This window comes from Carcharhinus amblyrhynchos, chromosome 8 (assembly GCF_965287045.1).
Source record: "Carcharhinus amblyrhynchos chromosome 8, sCarAmb.v2.hapA, whole genome shotgun sequence".
NCBI classification, from domain to species: domain Eukaryota; kingdom Metazoa; phylum Chordata; class Chondrichthyes; order Carcharhiniformes; family Carcharhinidae; genus Carcharhinus; species Carcharhinus amblyrhynchos.
In genome coordinates, this window is record NC_137331.1 from 72,407,334 (window position 1) to 72,427,711 (window position 20,378).

At 44.3% G+C, this 20,378-nt stretch overlaps 1 protein-coding gene across 2 annotated transcripts in view; it reads left to right on the plus strand.

The window, feature by feature from the left end:
- LOC145346677 (nucleolar protein 4-like) overlaps positions 1-20,378 on the plus strand; it is a 374,023-nt gene that overhangs the window by 87,954 nt on the left and 265,691 nt on the right. The gene's annotated exons all lie outside the window — the stretch shown is intronic.

Below are 20,378 nucleotides of genomic sequence, written 5' to 3' on the forward strand. Positions count from 1 at the left end.
TCTTCATAAATTTTTTCTTAATAGTGGCTATAAAAGAGAGAATCAATTATAAACTCAGATTTAAAATATAAAATCACCCTATTGTATCTGTAGTAAATGAATACGGCGCTACTTTTCTTTGCAAACATCAATACAAAATAATTCATTTTCCCTTTCCCTGCCCCCTTCATAGGTTTGGACTTCTCATAAATCTGTAGACACAGAATATTGCCATAATAGCCTGTGAGTGAGCGCATATACTTTTAGTAGGTATTTTTGATATTGCTTGCGTGAGGACCTTCAAGGTACTGTACTTTGTCTTACACAAATAGAATCATGATAGCATTTGTGGGTAAGGAGACAACAAATTACCTGGTAATGTCCTTTAAAACGTTTGTGCTAAGGCACTATCTTTTCAGTCTGATGATATGTCTGTTTGCTGAGGGAAGACTCATGCTAAGTCCAAGCCCTGTTTGTTTTATTGCTGTCATTCATAGGAATACTGTCAGTGATCAACTGATTAGATTTCCCCCATTGATGAATATTGCTTTACAGTGTAGACTAGAAATGCTCTTCTTGCAAAATTTTAGTTCCTTGGACCACCTTTCTTTGCTGACATTTTGTCTACATCGGAATTAATTCATCTAAGTTTGGCTTTGGTCAGCAAGTTTTAAAATTAGTATGGATCAATCTGATTTGTGCGTTTGGCAACTTTTGCATTTTTCCCTGATATTCAGGGAATAAAGAAGCAACAGCTGGTTCACTGATGTGCTAACTTGAAGAAAAGCTTATGTCCCCAAATGCAAAGACATTTCAAGTTCTGATTCTGCCAGGAAGTGCACTTTCTAACTAGGGATGTGCATAGAGCATGCTGATTTGAGCACTGGGAAGTATTTACTGGCTTTAGCAGCCTTTGCAGTGATGTAAATAGCTGGGAAAAATGTGAAGCTTACAAAACTTACTTCTTCATTATGCACAACTCTGCTCAATCTGAATTCTGCAGTTGTGACAGTGCCATCTGTCTCCACACCATTTTATAAAGGTTTCACACAATCTGCCAAGGTTTGCTGCTTTTTAAAGTGTGCATCTGCAACAACCTGTTGAGTTTCAGAACAGACAACATGATAATAAATACATAAAGAAGTCCCAGTTACCTTATCTTAGTATCTAGTTTGTTCAGCATTGAAACTAAATGAATATCACTACTGACCACTCGCTAGAATGAAGTGGTGATTGTCCTCAGCAGGTGCAAAGTTCAGGTGATTTGATACTGCCTTTCCTTCTAAGTCTGAAACAATGACATTTTGGTTGTGAAACAGGGGTGAATGTAAACCCTGAAATGTAAAGCCAAGGAATTAGACTGAAAGCATAGAGTAAGTCATAGGCTTACCCAACATAGACAATTTTATGATCCTGTGCTCCCAGCAAGCTGGAAGTTTAAATTGGAGAATTGAGTCTACTATATTGGAGTTCAGTTTTCAGCTTGTGTACCCTTCAAGCATTGTCACTTGCTTTGTCATTGTGACTGTGATTTTGTGAAATTACCCCCAATATTTTAACACATTTGTTACAGGAGAAAAGAAACTAGTGCAGTGTGCAGCAATAGAGATACTAGAATGGGAGTTAGAGTTAGAGGCAGTGGCAGAAAAGGAAGCCATAGGGCAGAGAAGACCTGAAGATTCCTTATAGGACTAAGAAGAACATCTCCTGGCATACAAGGAAACATAGATGATAGGAGCAGGAGGAAGCCATTTGGCCCTTCAAGCCTGGTGTTGTCAGACTTCTTACTGCCTTCGAGCCTTCCCAGCACTCAAATCAGCATGGTCCATGGCTATTCATCCAACACAATAGTCTAATCCCGCTTTCTCCCCATAATCTTTGATCCCATTTGCCCCAAGTGTTATATCCAGCTGCCTCTTGAATGCATTCAATGTTTTGGTATCAATTAATTCATGTGGTAATGAATTCTACAGGCTCACAACTCTTTGGGTGAAGAAATTTCTCCTCACCTTTGTCCTAAATGGCCTACTGAATCCTCAGATGGTGACCCTGATTCTGGATTCCCCAACCATTAGGAACATCCTCCCTGCATCTATCTTGGCTAGATCTGTTAGAATTTTGTAAGTCTCTATGAGATCCCCCCTCATTCATCCAGTGAAACTCCAGTGAAAACAATCCTAACCTAATCAATCTCTCCTCATACATCAGTCCTGCCATTCCCAGAATCAGCCTCGTAAACCTTTGCTGCACTCCCTCTAGAACAAGAACATCCTTCCCCAGAAAAAGAGACCAAAATTGCGCACAATACTCTAGATGTGGCTTCACCAAGGCCCCATATAGTTGTAACAACACATCACTGCTCCTGTACTCGAAACCGCTCACAATGAAGGCCAACATACCATTTGTCTTTTTTACCGCCTGCTGCACCTGCATGCTTACCTACAATGACTGGTGCACAAGGATACCCAGGTCTGGTTGCACAGTCCCCTCTCCCAATTTACAGTTATTCAAGTAGTAAACTGCCTTCTTGTATGTGCTTCCAAAGTGAGTAATTATTCAAATTATACTGCATCTGCCATTGGTTAGCCCACTCACCCAACCTGTCCAGATCATTCTGAAGGATCATCTGCATCCTCGTCACAGTTCACCCTCACACCCAAGTTGGTATCATCTGCAAACTTTGAGATGTTACATTTTGTTCCCACATCCAAAGCATTAATATAAGAACATAAGAACATAAGAAATAGGAGCAGGAGTAGGCCATCTAGCCCTTCGAGCCTGCCCCGCCATTCAATAAGATCATGGCTGATCTGTTGTGGCTCAGTTCCACTTTCCCGCCCTCTCCCCATAACCCTTAATCCCCTCTCTTATCAAGAACCCATCAACCCGCTTCTTAAAAATATTTAGCGAGGCAGCCTCCACCACTTCAACGGGCAGAGAATTCCAGAGATTCACCACCCTTTGAGTGAAGAAGTTCCTCCTCAACTCCGTTCTAAACCGCCTCCCCTTTATCTTGAGGCTGTGCCCCCTAGTCCTACTGTCTTTTTTGAGCGGCAAGAGTCTCTCCACCTCTATCCTATCCATCCCATTCATCATCTTATACGTCTCAATGAGATCTCCCCTCATTCTTCTAAACTCTAACGAGTACAAGCCTAGTTTATTCAGCCTCTCCTCATAGCTCAATCCCCTCAACTCCGGTATCAGAATAGCTGGGGTCCCAGCACTTGTCTCTGTGGCACCCACTAGTTACTGCCTGCCAATTTGAAAATCACCCATTAATTCCCACTCAAACCTTTCAAACATTTCTAACATCTTTTACTTGGGCACTTCTGGCCCTGGATCCAATGCACCACAGATTTTCCTTTTACTGCCTGATACACAAGAATATAAGTTATTGTAGACAACAGTGTTACAGAACTGCAGAGGGAAGGGTATGCCTGATTTTTAATCCCTTCTGTGCCCTATTCTTGTTAGGAATGGAGTGAATGTGATGAGGTGTGCTTAAATCAGGGTTTATGGCTTAATCTGGGTTCTGGGCCGCAGATGTTCTAGTGCTGCAGTACTCTGAATATTTAAATCTTTGGAGTCTTATTCATCACTTGCTTTTGAGGCCATATTATATTCCTAGTCATAAGTGAAGGTGGAACAAATGGAGAAGAATGGTAGATTGTCCATAATAAGTATGGGTTTGAATGTTCTTTGAAAGAAGGTCAACTTTAACGTTCAGAGCTCCAGCCTAATCTTTATTTTTCTTCTGCCCCAATGTTACCAAGAGTTACTTTAGTTTAAATATTCCTTATGTTGTCATTGTTATCTGTAAGATGTTAGCATTTTTTTTCTGGTGACAGACCAAAAGTTTAGTTGAGATGGAAGCCTTATAAACAAAAGACCCACTGCAAACCTCCAGACCAAAATGGTGTATAACAAGTAAATTCCTTGAAGATTGGCTGGGATTCTCTAAGCCCAGGGGCTAATCATCGGGGGTGGTGTGGGAGGGGGATTTGGGACAGTCGGTGGGGGGATGGGGCTGGATAGCGTTGGAAGTCTCAAAACACCAGCTTAAAGTCCAACAGGTTTATTTGGTAGCAAATGCCACTAGCTTTCGGGGCTCTGCCCCTTGATCAGGTGAGTGGGGAGTTCTGATCGCATACAGGGCATATAAAGGCACACACTCAGTTTACAGAATATTGATTAGAGTGTGAGTTTTTACAGCTAATCAAGTCTTAAAGGTGCAAACAATGTGAGTGGAGATAGCATTAAGCATAGGTTGGGACAGGACAGGACAGTAAGTGACATGTTGCAAGCCCAGGCAAGTCATGGGGGTTACAAATAGTGTGACATGAACCCAAGATCCTGGTTGAGGCCATCCTCATGTGTGCGGAACTTGGCTATCAGTCTCTGCTCAGCAATTCTGCGCTGTCATGTTTTATGAAGCCGCCTTGGAGAATGCTTACCCGAAGATCAAAGGCCGAATGCTCGTGACCGCCGAAGTGTTCATTGTACCGGACGACGAAGGGTACTCTGTCCACCGTGTCCCGTGTTTGTCTTCTGAGGAGATTGGTGCGGTTTTTGGCTGTGGCGTGTTGGAACTGTCGATTGATGAGTCAAGCGCCATAACCTATTCTTATGAGGGCATCTTTCAGCGTCTGGAGATGCCTGTTGCGATCCTCCTCATCTGAGCAGATCCTGTATTTATGGAGGGTGTGTCCGTACGGGATCGCTTCTTTAACATGTTAAGGGTGAAAGCTGGAGAAATGGAGCATTGTGAGGTTATCCATGGGCTTGATGTACAGTGAAGTGCAGAGGTGACCGTCCTTAATGGAGATGTGTGTGTCCAAGAATGCAACTGATTCCGAAGAGTAGTCCATGGTGAGTCTGATGGTGGGATGGAACTTGTTGATGTCATCGTATAGTTGTTTCAGTGATTGTTCACCATGAGTCCAAAGGAAGAAAATGTCGTCGTTCTATCTAGTGTATAGCATCAGTTGAAGGTTCTTTACAGTGAAGAAGTCTTGTTCGAGCCTGTGCATGAAGATGTTGGCACATTGAGGTGCAAATTTGGTCGCTGTGGCTGTTCCGTGTGTCTGGATAAAGAACTGGTTGTGGAAGGTGAAGATGTTGTGGTCCAGGATGAAGCGGATAAGTTGTAAATTTGCATCTGGAAGCTGGCAGTTGTCGGTGTTGAGTACTGAGGCAGTTGCAGCAATGCCATCGTCGTGGGCGATGCTGGTGTAGAGTGCCGAGACATCCATTGTGACAAAGAGTGCTCATGGTTCAACTGCTCCATATGTGCTGAGTTTCTGTAGGAAGTCTGTAGTGTTGTGACAAAAGCTGGGGGGTTCTTTGTACAGTGGGTTTCAGGATGCCCTCAACATAGCCAGAGAGGTTCTTGCACAGGGTCCCATTGCTCAACATGATGTGGTATTTGCCTTGTGTATCTTTGGGAGGCAGTAGAAATCTCCAATGAGGGGAGTACATGGGTTGAGAACACGGAGGGTGCTCTGAACGTCCGGATCAAAGGTCTTGATCAGTGTGTTCTTTGATTGGATCTGCGGGTAACTGTCTGTAGTGTTCCTTGTGTTTCAGTTGTCGGTACACTTCTTTGCGGTAATCAGTTCTGTTCAGTATGATGATGGCCCCTCCTTTGTCTGCTGGTTTGATGACAAGGTTGCGGTTGGTCTTGAGAAACTCATCATCACCACCGGCAGTAACCAGGTCTCCCCCGACACCACAGTAGAAAACGCTACCACCACAGGGAAGTTCGTTGTCAACTTGTCGGACTACATACTTCAACCAGATGAAATCAAAGTTCCCAGTTTCTGCCCCACCATCAAAATGGACACCATCAGTCTCGCAGTGGACACAGATGAATTCATTAGGCAAATGAGGCTGAGGGAGTTCTTCCACAAACCCCAAGAGGCCAACAGCGAACACTATGAGACAGCCAATGAACCGGAACTGCCGACAGAGATCCACAGTGTAGCAACCGAAGAGGAAAGAGTCCAATTGGACTCCTTCGGAAGGCTGCTTGACATGTATGCCCAAGCCATCAGGAAGTGCGTCAACACCAGATTCATCAACTGCACTTACAAGACAGCTCTGAACATCAGCCAAGCACAACGCAGTGCCATCTGTGCTCTCAAGACCAACCGCAACATTGTCATCAAACCATCAGACAAAGGAGGGGCCAACATCATACTGAACAGAATGGATTACTGCAAAGAAGTGTACTGACAACTGAACAACGAGGAACACTACAGACAGTTACCCACAGATCCGACAAAAGAACATACCCATCAACTCAACACTCTGATCAAGACCTTTGATCCGGACCTTCAGAGCACCCTCTTTGCTCTCATCCCACGTGTTCCCTGCGTTGGAGATCTCTACTGCCTCCCAAAGATACACAAGGCAAACACACCCAGCCATCCCATTGTATCGGGCAATGGGACCCTGTGCGAGAACCTCTCCGGTTATGTCGAGGGCACCCTGAAACCCATTGTACAAAGAACCCCCAGCTTTTGTTGCGACACTACGGACTTCCTACAGAAACCCAGCACACATAGAGCAGTTGAACCAGGAGCACTCATCGTCACATTGGATGTCTTAGCACTCTACACCAGCATCGCCCACGATGATGGCATTGCTGCAACTGCCTCAGTACACAACACCGACAACTGCCAGTTTTCAGATGCAATTTTACAACTCATCTGCTTCATCCTGGACCACAATGTCTTCACCTTCAACAACCAGTTCTTCATCCAGACACGGAACAGCCATGGGAACCAAATTTGCATATCAATATGCCAACATTTTCATGCACAGGCTCGAACAAGACTTCTTCGCCGCACAGGACCTTCAACCGATGCTATACACTACATATGTCGATGACATTTTCTTCCTTTGGACTCATGGTGAACAATCTCTGAAACAACTATATGATGACATCAACAAGTTCCATCCCACCATCAGACTTACCATGGACTACTCTCCGGAATCGGTGACATTCTTGGACATACACATCTCCATTAAGGACAGTCACCTCAGCACCTCAATGTACTGCAAGCCCATGGATAACCTCACGATGCTCCACTTCTCCAGCTTCCACCCTAAATACATTAAAAAAGCCATTCCCTATGGACAAGCCCTCTGTATACACAGGATCTGCTCAGATGAGGAGGATTGCAACAGACACCTCCAGACCCTGAAAGCTACCCTCAGTAGAACGGGATATGGCACTCGATTCATCGATCAACAGTTCTGATGCATCAAAGCGAAAAACCGCATGGACCTCCTCAGAAGACGAACACGGGACACAACGGACGAAGTACCCTTCATCGTCCAGTACTCCCTGGAGTGGAGAAGCTACAACATCTTCTCTGGAGTCTTCAACATGTCATTGATGAAGATGAACATCTCACCAAGGCCATCCCCCCACCGCCACTTCTTGCCTTCAAACAGACCATTGTCTGCAGCAAACTACCCAGCCTTCAGGAAAACAGTGACCATGACACCACACGATCCTGCCGCAGCAACCTCTGTAAGACATGTCGGATCATCGACACGGATGCCATCATCTCACATGAAAACACCATCCGCCAGGTACACGGTACATATTCTTGCAACTCGGCCAAGATTGTCTACTTGATATGCTGCAGGAAAGGATGCCCCGAGGCATGGTACATTGGGGAGACCATGCAGACACTATGACAACGGATGAATGAACACCGCTCGACAATCACCAGGCAAGAGTGTTCTCTTCCTGTTGGTCAACACTTCAGCGGTCACGGGCATTCGGCCTCAGATCTTCGGGTAAGCGTTCTGCAAGGTGGCCTTCATGACACACGACAGCGCAGAGTCGCTGAGTAGAGACTGATAGCCAAGTTCCGCACACATGAGTCCGGCCTTAACCAGGATCTTGGGTTCATGTCACACTATTTGTAACCCCCATGACTTGCCTAGGCTTGCAACATTCACTTATTGTCCTGAGTGGAGACAATACACATCTCTTTAACCTATGCTTAATGTTATCTCCACTCACATTGTCTGCAGCTTTAAGACTTGATGAGCTGTAAAGACTCGCATTCTACTTTGTATTCTGTAAACTGAGTGTGTGCCTTTATATGCCCTGTTTGTGATCAGAGCTCCCCACTCACCTGACGAAGGGGCAGAGCCCCGAAAGCTCGTGGCATTTGCTACCAAATAAACTTGTTGGACTTTAACCTGTGTTGTGAGACTTCTTACTGTGTTTATCCCAGTCCAACCCCGGCATCTCCACATTAGAGTTGGGAGGACATGGGGGCTGGCATGAGGAGGTTGCAAGAAAGGATGTCCCGAAGCATGGTACATTGGGGACGCTATGCAGACGCTACGACAACGGATGAATGAACATCGCTCGACAGTCACCAGGCAAGACTGTTCCCTTCCTGTTGGCGAACACTTCAGTGGTCACGGGCATTCAGCCTCTGACCTTCGGGTAAGCATTCTCCAAGGCGGCCTTCACGACACACGACAGCGCAGAGTCGCTGAGCAGAGACTGATAGCCAAGTTCCGCACACATGAAGACGGTCTCAACAGGGATCTTGGGTTCATGTCGCACTATCTGTAACCCCCATGACTTGCCTGGGTTTGCAAAACCTCACTTACTGTACTGTCTGGAGACAATACACATCTCTTTAAACTGTGATCAGTGCTCCTTCCACTCACATTATCAGCCACTTCAGGTCTTGAACAGCAGGTTAGGTGTAAGGATTCGCATTTTAATCAGTAATCTCTAAACTGTCTGTGCTTTATATGCTCTGTCTGAGGCCAGAACTCTCCATTCACCTGACGAAGGGGGTAACCCCGAAAGCTAGTGAGTATATTATCAAATAAATAGGTTGGACTAAAACCTGGTGTTGTCAGACTTTTTACTGTGTTTACGCCAGTCCAACGCCGGCATACCCACATCGAGGTTCAGGAGGCCAGTGATTATAGGGGAGGGGGGGGCGCTATGATGGAAAAGCCAGTGATCAGGGGAGGTTATAGGCTGGCCAGTGGTTTGGGAGGCTGGCAATAGGAGGGGCAACGATGCATGGACTGATCTCCGCTCGACAGACTGATGCATGTGCAGTAGCCCACTCAGTGTTATGCTGCTGGCCTCTTGGGTTATAATAGCCCCTGTAATAAGCTCCCTGCTTACCAGAGTGAATCCTGCTGCAGTACTCAAAGCCCTGGGGGATTCACTCTGGAGATTTCACTTTAAAACAAAACAGGGCGAAATACCCCTATTTTCCCCTCACATTGGGAACTTAGATTTTTTTTGGAGAATCCCGGCCATAATCTCAGATTTGTCTCTAGTTGCATCATTGCCACTGTTTTGGATTGGGAAAATCACCTGCCCAATTGTGACAATACTAACCTAGGAATTAGTTTCGTTTTCATATAAAGGTGGGTTTGCCTTGGTATTCCTGCCATTAGTTGACATATTTTCCATGGAGAGGAAGTGAAGGATTGAATGAGACGTGCGCTGGAATTTTACCACAGGAATTGGATCAGGCGAGGAGTGGGCCGTAGAAATGTCTGTTGACTTCAGGTGAGATTTTGCAGTTTTGGGACAAGTGAAATCCCACCCATGATGTACTGCTATCAAGTTTCAATTTCTGAAGCAGCTTAAAGGAGCAGAATTCAGCAAGCAAGATTTTTGTTCTCTGAAATGCAGAATTAGTCAATAGGGAAGTCTTGGGTTTTCAGGTGTGTTCTGCACAGCTCACAAAGGTGGGAGGCATTCATAGTGCTATATTTGACAACATTCAGATGAGATTGTAAGCTCTATTTGAGATTTAAGGATGAAGTCAGTTTGTGGAATTGTTTAGTCACAATGGAAAGAGGTGATTCAGAGATAAAGTATCACTGCCACAATCCTGACACAATATCCAATGCTGCACAAATTCTGATTGCCTAACACTGCTGCCTCACAATGCCAGGGACCAGAGTTTGATTCCTGGCTTGGGGTACTGTCTGTGTGGAGTCTGCATGTTCTTTCCATGTCTGTATGAGTTTTATCTGGATGCTCTGGTTTTCTCCCACAGTCCGAAAGACGTGCTGGTTAGGTGGATTGGCCATGCTAAAATTCTTCCTCAGTGTACCTGAACAAGTGCTGGAGTATGGTCACTAGGAGATTTTTCACAATAACTTTGTTGCAGTGTTCATGTAAGTCTATTTGTGACATTAAGAAATAAACTTAAACCCCAGGTAAGGTAAGAGGAGTTATTCTCACCATCCAAGAATGCACTATAAATGATTGGCTATGTTATACTCTCTCGTGCCTCACTTTTGAAGGGCTTCAAAAATTACCACTAATTTCCAAGGAGTTATTTGGGCCCCTCCACATCTTAAGTTTCACATACGTGTGTTCTGTAGACTGAGTGGCCATATGAGAATATGATGATGCAGTGACAAAAGAGCTTATGTGATGAGAGCATGGGCATTATCCCCGGGTTCTCAGCAGAACACAAGTACTGTATGTAGCTGTTGAGCCTAGCAATAAACTACCTTTATTGGAAGACCTTGATGTTGATGTTTTGAGGAACCCACAGTGTCAGGTTTTGGCAGTATGACACAAGGACTATGCTGCACTGACCCCATTTGGCTTTGACATATTGCAGATAGCTTTGAAAGCTTCCAGAAGGGGTGGCATACTTACTGTGGTGCTGCACTTTCCAACAAATTGAAGAAGGTACAGGCATTTACTCTATTAAACCTCATGGGCCCCAAGGTCATTGAAAACTTAAATTTGTTTGTTTTCCAGACAGAAAGGAAAAAAAGACCCTGAGATAATCCTGAAAAAATTTGAGAACATTTGTTTCCTGGTTTAAAAAAATACCTAATCCTTTATAGACATACGTTCATATTTTCAGTGAAAACTAATACACGTGATAATAATAAATCAAACCAAATCAAAATCAAATCAATTCCATGAACCAAAAATCAGATGAGTCAATACAATCCTACTCCCCAACCCTAAAAATATCAGCAAAGAAATGTGTGTTTGAAACTATTACTGAAAACCTAATCAGAGATCAAATAGTTTTTGGAATATGTAGCAATTTGGTACATAGCAGCTGCTATAAGAAAAAGACCCAATGTTATAAACAGCCATCAGTATCTACATGTTAAACGCCTAATTTGAGAAATGAAGCAGAGATTTTGGATGTGAAACTGAAGTATTTGGGCACAGGGGTGCCCTGCTCCAACTGCAGAGGCCAGCATCTTCCGAACAGAACAGCCTGTTTTGCATATGGCAAAAAATATGCGAAATGTAACCGTTTTGCTAAATGCTGAAGATACGAACCACAGCAGCCCTCCTCTTACCATGGCAGCAGTTTAATCCTGTCCAGTAAGGTGAATGAATTGGAGTTCAACCAAAGTAGTGAAGCTACAGAGCCTCCAACAATAGTGTATTGCAACAGTGTTAGCAAACTTACAGGAAAGAGTGAGATCTTCACCACTCTCAACATAATTAACAGTTATGCCAGACTTAAAGTCAGGATTGATACTGGAGTGAAAGATGATATATTATCCAGCCAAAGATTACAAAATATGAAGCACCAGATTCCATCACCTAGAGGCAACTTGTGGCTTACGATGGACAGGCAACATACTTAGCAACCTTTCACTGCACACGGAAATTTCAAGTTCCATGTAGTTAACCAGAATGTGAAATCTCAACTGGGACTTGCATTTGGGTTCATTCAACTTGTACCAGAGGTACATGCACTACAATTCCAAGCTCCAGATATGACAATATATAACAACCTCTTCAATTGTGATATTATTGGTAAGCTACCAGTTGTATACCATATGAGATTGGATGATTCGGAATCTCCAACAGTCTGTGCACTGAGAAGAGTACCTGTAACCATGAAGCAGAAAGTAGTCAATGAGCTGTATTGGATGACAGCACTAGATGTCCGATTGACAGGGCCATGGATGGGTTTCAGCAGTGTTGGTCTCTGTAAAAACAAATGGCATGGTCAGGATATTTATTGACCCAGTGCATTTGAACAAAGTCCTGTTCAGACCATATCACCTTATGAAGACAGTGGAACAGGTGATTGCAGACATGCCAAATGCTAAGGTATTCAGCCTTCTCAATGTGAAATGCAGGTTCGGTACATCCTTTCAGAAGAGGAATTTTCAAAACTAACCATATTCATGTCTCCAGTAGGCAGATATTGTTTTTGTCTATGGGATTTCCACTGGCATGGAGGTTTACAAGTGGTACATGGACTAACTTTGCGAGATCATTGCTGACGGCATCTTTGTTTGGGGGTTGTACTTTGCAAGAACATCCTTGTCTTGCCCTTGACAGAATCAGGACTATCCAACTAAAGTTAAACCCTGTGAAATGCAGATTCAGAGTTAAGCAGGTGCCTTACGTAGGCCATTTACTCTCAGACAATGGTGTAAAGCCCAATCCAGAGAAAACAAAGGTATATGACATGACAGATGGCCATGCCCGTGGGCAAGCACACTTCACAACATTTCTTTGATATGACAAAATATCTTTCTAAGTTTAATCTGTAATATTGTGAGATCACTGAATCTCTTTGTCGTCAACTCCTCCTCCAGGACATTGAATGGTGATGACAAGAGTATTGCGCAGCAGTCTTCATAGACTCAAACAAGCACTCGCAGCCTCACCAACTTATAATACTTTGACATTCGAGCACCTATACTTATTTCAGCAGATACCTCTCAGCACAGATTTGGCGCAGCCTGCAGTTATAATGGCAGATCAATGGCCTTTGCTTCAAGGGCCTACACTAACACTGACATACCTAGAAAAAAATAGAAAAACTACAGCACAATACAGGCCCACAAAGTTGTGCACAGATTTAAATGGAACTTCTTGCTTTAGTCTCCACCTGTCAGAAATATCATAACTTCATTTATTGTCACCCAGCAACTATTGAAATAGATCAGCCCCTCATAACTTCAAAAAGCCTCTCCATGCTGTGCCTGCATGGCTGCAATGCATGACACTAAAGCTGCATTGCTACAACCTCAGCATCATCTGCAAGCACAGCAAGGAACTATACTGGGCTCATGTCCTCTCCAGAGCTTTCCCACAAATCACAGATTAGGTGAATTATGAGGTAGACATAAACTTTATGGTAATAGAGCTGCTGTCTTCTTGTCAATTTCAGGATGTCAAATAGGCCTTACAGCAGACATTATCTACAGGCAACTGCACATCATCATTATGAGGGCTGGCCAGAATCCTCAAGGGAGATTACCCACCATCTCCCGCACATATTTTGCCATCAGAGATGAACTGACCGCACAGAATGAACTAATATTGTGTGGGCTGGGATTTGTCATACTGCCCTCCAGAGATACCGCAGACAACAGGTTAAATTTGCCATAGTCCCAGATGACCAGAGGCTCTTCCGTTTGAGGGGAAGAGCTGAGCGATGGTGACTTAGCCTGAGCATCATCACAATTCCGGTGAAGGGCAAAGTATGGGAATCCTGAACCTCAGCCAGAATGGGAATTGAACCCACACCATTGGTGTCGCTCTGCATCTCTAACTAGCTATCCAGCCAACTAAGATAGCCAACCTCCCAACTTACACACAACTGCACTAAGAGCACCCTGGCCCAGAAGGAACCAGATTCAGGGCCAAGAAATCACTGTCGTGGCATTCCATGCGTACTGATCATGGAGAGAGAAATCTCCAGATGCGCACCAAGCAATGTGCTCAAGCCACATCAAGCCACATCTACGTTAGGTCTTGGACCTCCCATGGTCATTTACAGTAGCTGGCATCTTTGAGTGGAATGGTAAGCAACACTTAAGTCTTAGTTGATTCATATTCTGTGTGATTTGAACTTGACTACCCGCCAAACATGATGAGCAAAACAGTAATCATCAAGCTTAAGAGACATTTTGTCACACACGGCATCCCATAGAGACTCATGACAGACAACTTTCACCAATTCATCTGCACTGAATTTTTCATGCACATGGAACTTTGAGCATATCACAAGCATTCCTCCATATCCACAGTTAAATGGTTTGGCAGAACTGATGGTTCGTTCAGTCGAGTATCTTCTGGAGAAATATGCAGAGGATCACACAGACTGCAATGCTGCACCCCTCAATCTTCAAAGTCTATCACATCAGCACAACAATTTTTATCCGGGCGCACCAGGATTCCTATAATTCCTGCTGCAGCCTAAATGTAAAAACAATGTGAATGATTTCCTTCTGCAAAGCAGATTGAGAAGCAAAATGTACTATGATCAAAATGTCTGTAGATTTGTCCCACTAACACCAGGTCAAACAGTCAGGATTCAGATTGGCCACAGAAATAATACAACACCACCAACCAGCGTAATCACATGCTTAGGGCGCCTAAGCAGACAGAACATGTGATACCAAGACTTTATTGCCACTTAGCCTAGAACTGATTTTTGAATTTCAGGTTTCTTTGCAACATAAAAGTGGGTGGAACATAAGAACATAAGAAATAGGAGCAGGAGTAGGCCATCTAGCCCTTCGAGCCTGCCCCGCCATTCAATAAGATCATGGCTGATCTGTCGTGGCTCAGTTCCACCTTCCCGCCCTCTCCCCATAACCCTTAATCCCCTCTCTTATCAAAAACCCATCAACCCGCGTCTTAAAAATATTTAGCGAGGCAGCCTCCACCACTTCAACGGGCAGAGAATTCCAGAGATTCACCACCCTTTGAGTGAAGAAGTTCCTCCTCAACTCTGTTCTAAACCGCCCCCCTTTTATCTTGAGGCTATGCCCCCTAGTCCTACTGTCTTTTTTGAGCGGGAAGAGTCTCTCCACCTCTATCCTATCCATCCCATTCATCATCTTATACGTCTCAATGAGATCTCCCCTCATTCTTCTAAACTCCAACGAGTACAAGCCTAGTTTATTCAGCCTCTCCTCATAGCTCAACCCCCTCAACTCCGGTATCAGCCTAGTAAACCTCCTCTGCACTCCCTCCAAGGCCAAAATATCTTTGCGCAGGTGCGGCGCCCAAAACTGCACACACTACTCCAGCTGCGGCCTCACCAATGCCCTATACAGCTGCAGCAAGACCTCCCTACTTTTATATTCAATCCCCCTCGCTATGAAGGCCAGCATCCCATTCGCCTTCCTGACCACCTGCTGCACCTGCAAGCTGGGTTTTTGCGACTCATGCACAAGGACCCCGAGGTCCCTCTGCACCGTCGCCTGCTGCAGTTTGGATTAGGCACCAGTTTTCTTTTATATATGTGTGTGTATAAACAGTTATGCATTGTTAGCTCATTCAATTGTATGTCACACAATCGTTTGTGCAAAGTTTCTTATGGCACACACACTTATGCCTCATGCCACCCAGTATCCCAGCTAAACAGGGAAGATGTAGATTGAATGATCATGTGAGAATGCAATGATGTGGCTACATCAGAGTTTAAGTGGTGGGAGTGTGAGGGTTCTCCCCAAGCTCTCCAGTACAGCACAAGTACTGTTAAACCTAATAATGAATTACCTTTATTGGAAGTACTTGATGTCAGTGATTTATGGAACCCACAGCACTATATGTGTTCCTTGATTCATATCTTTATATGCATGCACGTCCCTAAAACAGTAACATTCTGTGTATTTGCTTTTCTAAATCAACTTCTTCATCTCCGTTATGGTCTTCATGCTGACAACAGTGTTTCATAGCATTTTGTTGCAAGGAAAGGGCATTGAGGGGCAGCACATTTGTTAGCACTATTGTCTCATAGTGCCAGGGACTAGGATTTAATTCTGGCCTCGGGTGACAGTCTGTGTGGTATTCGCACATTCTCCCTGTGTCCGCATGTGTTTTCTCCGGTGCTCTGGTTTCCTCCCACAGTCCAAACATGTGCAGGTTAGGTGGATTGACCATGCTAAATTGTGCCTTAGTTCCAGGGCAATTAGCAGATAATAGTGGTAATACGTGGAGTTACAGGATAGGGACTCAGTGGGACTATTGTTGCTGCAGTTTCAATGGCCCAAATAGCCTCTTTCTGCACTATAGGGAATCTATGATTCTATGACTTCTGGTACTTTTAGACAGCGGAGTAAAATTAGGCAGAGATACTAATTCACCAGCCTCTGGTCACTGATTTTTATTGGGAAGAAGATTCAGAGCACTTGGAAACAGATAGGGGAAGGGAGTCAGAAATTGGATAATCAAATGGCAGTTGCCAGTTTCAGGTTAGTTTGAGAATTCTGCTCCTCATCTTCTCATGCTGCTGGACCATATGTTCTCTTTCAGCAAAATATATCACAAAGCTGTCACTTTACTCCTCATACTGAAAATCTAATGAATGCTGTTCCTTATTAACCTATCCTAACTCCTCCTCTTGCTTATCATAGAATTTACAGATGGAAACAGTCATTTAGTTCAAATAACCCATGCTCTTATTTGTCCCCCTATGATCCTTTATCAAGTTATTTGACATAACTCTCTATTCTCTCCTTCTTCATATGCGTAGCGAACTGCTCTTTAAATGTATAGATTCTAGTGCCTCAACCACTTTCTTGGGTAGTGAGCTCCACATTCTTATCACTCCACTCTGGCTAAAGAAGATTTTTCTGAATTTTCAATTTAAATTCTTGATGAATATCTTAGATTGCAGGCCTCTAGTTTTATTCTTCCCCACAAGTAGGAGCGCTCTCTCTGTTTCTAGCTGATCAAAGCCTTTTATAATTTTGAAGACTTGTGTTAAGGCCGTGGTTCAGCCTTTTCTTTCCATGAGAAAAGAGAACAAGCTTGTTCATCTTTTCCTGATAGTCATAATCTCACATTTCTATTATCACATAACATAGAACACAGTACAGTACACATAGGCCACAGTACAGGCCCTTCGGCCCTCAGTGTTGTGCCAAGCTTTGTCCGAAACCAAGATCAAGCTATCCCACTCCCTATCATTCTGCTTTGCTCCTTGTGCCTCTCCAATAACCACTTGAACGTTCCTAAAGTGTCTGACTTCACTATCACAACAGGCAGTCCATTCCACACCCCAACCACTCCAGAACCTATCTTGGACATCCCTTCTATGTCTCCATGAATCTTATAGTTATGCGCCCTAGTAACAGCTACATCCACCCGAGGAAATAGTCTCTGAACCTCCACTCTATCTACCCCCTCAAGATCTTATAAACTTCTATTAAGTCACCTTTCATCCTCCTCCTCTCTAAAGAGAAAAGCCCTCTTCCTCTCTAAAGAGAAAAGCCCTAGCTCCTTCGGTCTTTCCTGATAAGACCTACCCTCCAAACCAGGCAGCATCCTGGTAAATCTCCTTTGCACTCTCTCCAATGCTTCCACATCCTTCTTATAGTGAGGTTACCAAAACTGCACACAATACTCCAGATGTGGTCTTACCAAGGTCCTGTAGAGTTACAGCATAACCCCACGGCTCTTAAACTCTTATCTCCTGTTAATAAACGCTAACACACTATAGGCCTTCTTCGCGGCTTTATCCACTTGAGTGGCAACCTTCAGAGATCTGTGGATATGAACCCCAAGATCTCTCTGTTCCTCCACATTCCTCAGAACCCTGCCATTGACCCTGTAATCCGTATTCAAATTTGTCCTACCAAAATGAATCACCTTGCACTTATCAGGGTTAAACTCCATCTGCCATTTTTCGGCTCAGCTCTGCATCTTATCAATGTCTCTTTGCAGCCTACGACAGCCCTCCACTTCATCCACTACTCCACCAATCTTGGTGTCATCAGCAAATTTACTGACCCACCCTTCAGCCCCTTCTTCTAAGTCATTGATAAAAATCACAAATAGCAGAGAACCCAGCACTGATCCCTGTGGTACACCACTGGTAACTGGTCTCCAGTCTGAAAATTTTCCATCCACCACCACCCTCTGTTTTTTATGCGATAGTCAGTTACTTATCCAGTTGGCCAAATTTCCTTCTATCCCACATCTCCTTACTTTCTTCATGAACCTTATCAAATGCCTTACTAAAATCCATGCATATCACATCAACCTCTACCTTCATCCACACACTTAGTTACCTCTCAAAGAATTTAATCAAATTTGTGAGGCAAGACTTACCCTTCACGAATCCGTGTTGACTATTCCAGATTAAGCTGCATCTTTTCAAATGGTCATAAATCCTACCCCTCAGGATCTTTTCCATTAACTTACCATTGAAGTAAGACTGACCGGCCTATAATTACCAAGGTGATTCCTATTTCCTTTCTTGAACAGAGGAACAACATTCGCCACTCTCCAGTCCTCTGGCACTATTCCCGTGGACAGTGAGGACCCAAAGATCAAAGCCAAAGGCTCTGCAATCTCCTCCCTTGCCTCCCAAAGAATCCTAGGATATATCCCATCTGGTCCAGGAGACTTTTTGATCCTCAGATTCTTCAAAATTGTGAATACATCTTCCCTCAGAATATCTATCTCCTCCAGCCTATCAGCCTGTATCACACACGCATTCTCAAAAACATGGCCCCTCTCCTTGGTGAACACTGAAGAAAAGTATTAATTCATCGCCTCTCCTATCTCTTCTGTCTCCATGCACAAGTTCCCACTACTATCCTTGACCGGCCCTACCTTCACCCTGGTCATTCTTTTATTTCTCACCTAAGAGTAAAAAGCCTTGGGTTTCTTCTTGATCCGACCTGCCAAGGACATCTCATGTCCCCTCCTAGGTCTCCTAAGTCCTTTTTTTTTTAGCTCAATCCTTGCTATCTTGCAACCCTCAAGTGACCCAACTGAACCTTGTTTTCTCATCCTAACGTACGCTTCCTTTTTCCTCTTGACAAGACATTCAACCTCTTTTGTGAACCATGGTTCCCTCACTTGGCCACTTCTTCCCTGCCTTATAGGGTCATACTTATCAGTATTTGTCCCTTGAACCTTTTCATTTGTGCCTTTCCCTGACAGTTTCTGTTCCCATCTTATGTTCCCTAATTCTTGCCTAATCACATTATAATTACCCCTCCCCCAATTATAAACCTTGCCCTGCTGGATGGCCCTATCCCTCTCCATTGCAATAATGAAGCACACCAAATTGTGGTCACTAACTCCGAAGTGTTCTCCCACAAACAAATCTAACACTTGGCCCAGTTCATTACCCAGTACCAAGTCCAATGTGGCTCCACCTCTTGTCGGCCTAGCCACATATTGTATCAGGAAACCCTCCTGCACACACTGTATAAAAACTGCCCCATCTGAACTATTCAACCTGTAAAGGTTCCAATCAATATTTGGAACGTTGAAGTCACCCATGACAACTACCCTGTGGCCTCCACACTTATCCATAATCTGCTTTGCAATTTCTTCCTCAACATCTCTGTCGCTATTTGGGGGGCCTATAGAAAACTCGTAACAACGTGACTGTTTCTTTCCTATTTCTAACTTCAGCCCATATTATCTCAGTAGGCAGATCCCCCTCGAACTGCTTTTCTGCAGCCGTTAAACTACCCTTGATTAACAATGCTACTCCTCCACCTCTTTGACCACCTTCCCTACTCTTACTGAAACATATATACCCTGGAACTTCTAACAGCCATTCCTGTCCCTCTTCTAACCATGTCTCCGTAATGGCCACAACGTCGTAGTCCCAAGTACCAATCAACACTCCAAGTTCATCTACCTTATTCTGGATGCTCCTTGCATTGAAGTAGACACACTTCAATCCACCTACCTGTCTGCAGGTACACTCCTGTGACCTTGATACCCTCCTCAGTACTCACTATACACTACACTGGCTTCTGGACTACAGCTCGTTTTCCCATCCCCCTGACAAATTAGTTTAAACCCCCCTGAAGAGCCGTAGTAAATTTCCCTCCCAGGATATTGGAGCCCTTCTGGTTCAGGTGCAAACTGTCTTGCTTGTAAAGGTCCCACCTCCCCCAGAATGTGCTCCCATTATCCATGTAATTGAAACCCTCTCTCCTACACCATCCCTGCAGCCATGTGTTTATTTGCACTGTCTCCCTGTTCCTCATCTCGCTAGCATGTGGCACCGGCAACAAACCAAAGGTGACAATATGTTTTGTCTCGGCTCTCAGCTTTCACCCTAGCTCCCTAAATTCTTGTTTTAAATCCCCGTCCCTTCTCTTACCTATGTCATTGGTACCGATGTGTACCATGACTTGTGACTGTTCCCCCTCCCCCTTAAGGATCCTGAAAACATGGTCCGAGACGTCATGGACCCTTGCGCCCGGGAGGCAACATACCATCCGTGAGTCTCTCTTGCTGTCATAGAACCTCCTATCTGTCCCTCTAACTAACGAGTGCCCAATAACTATTGCTTTCCTGCTCTCCCCACTTCCCTTCTAAGCCACAGGGACGGACTTGGTGCTGGAGATCCAGTGAACCTGGCCTACCACTGGTAGATCGTCCCCCTCAA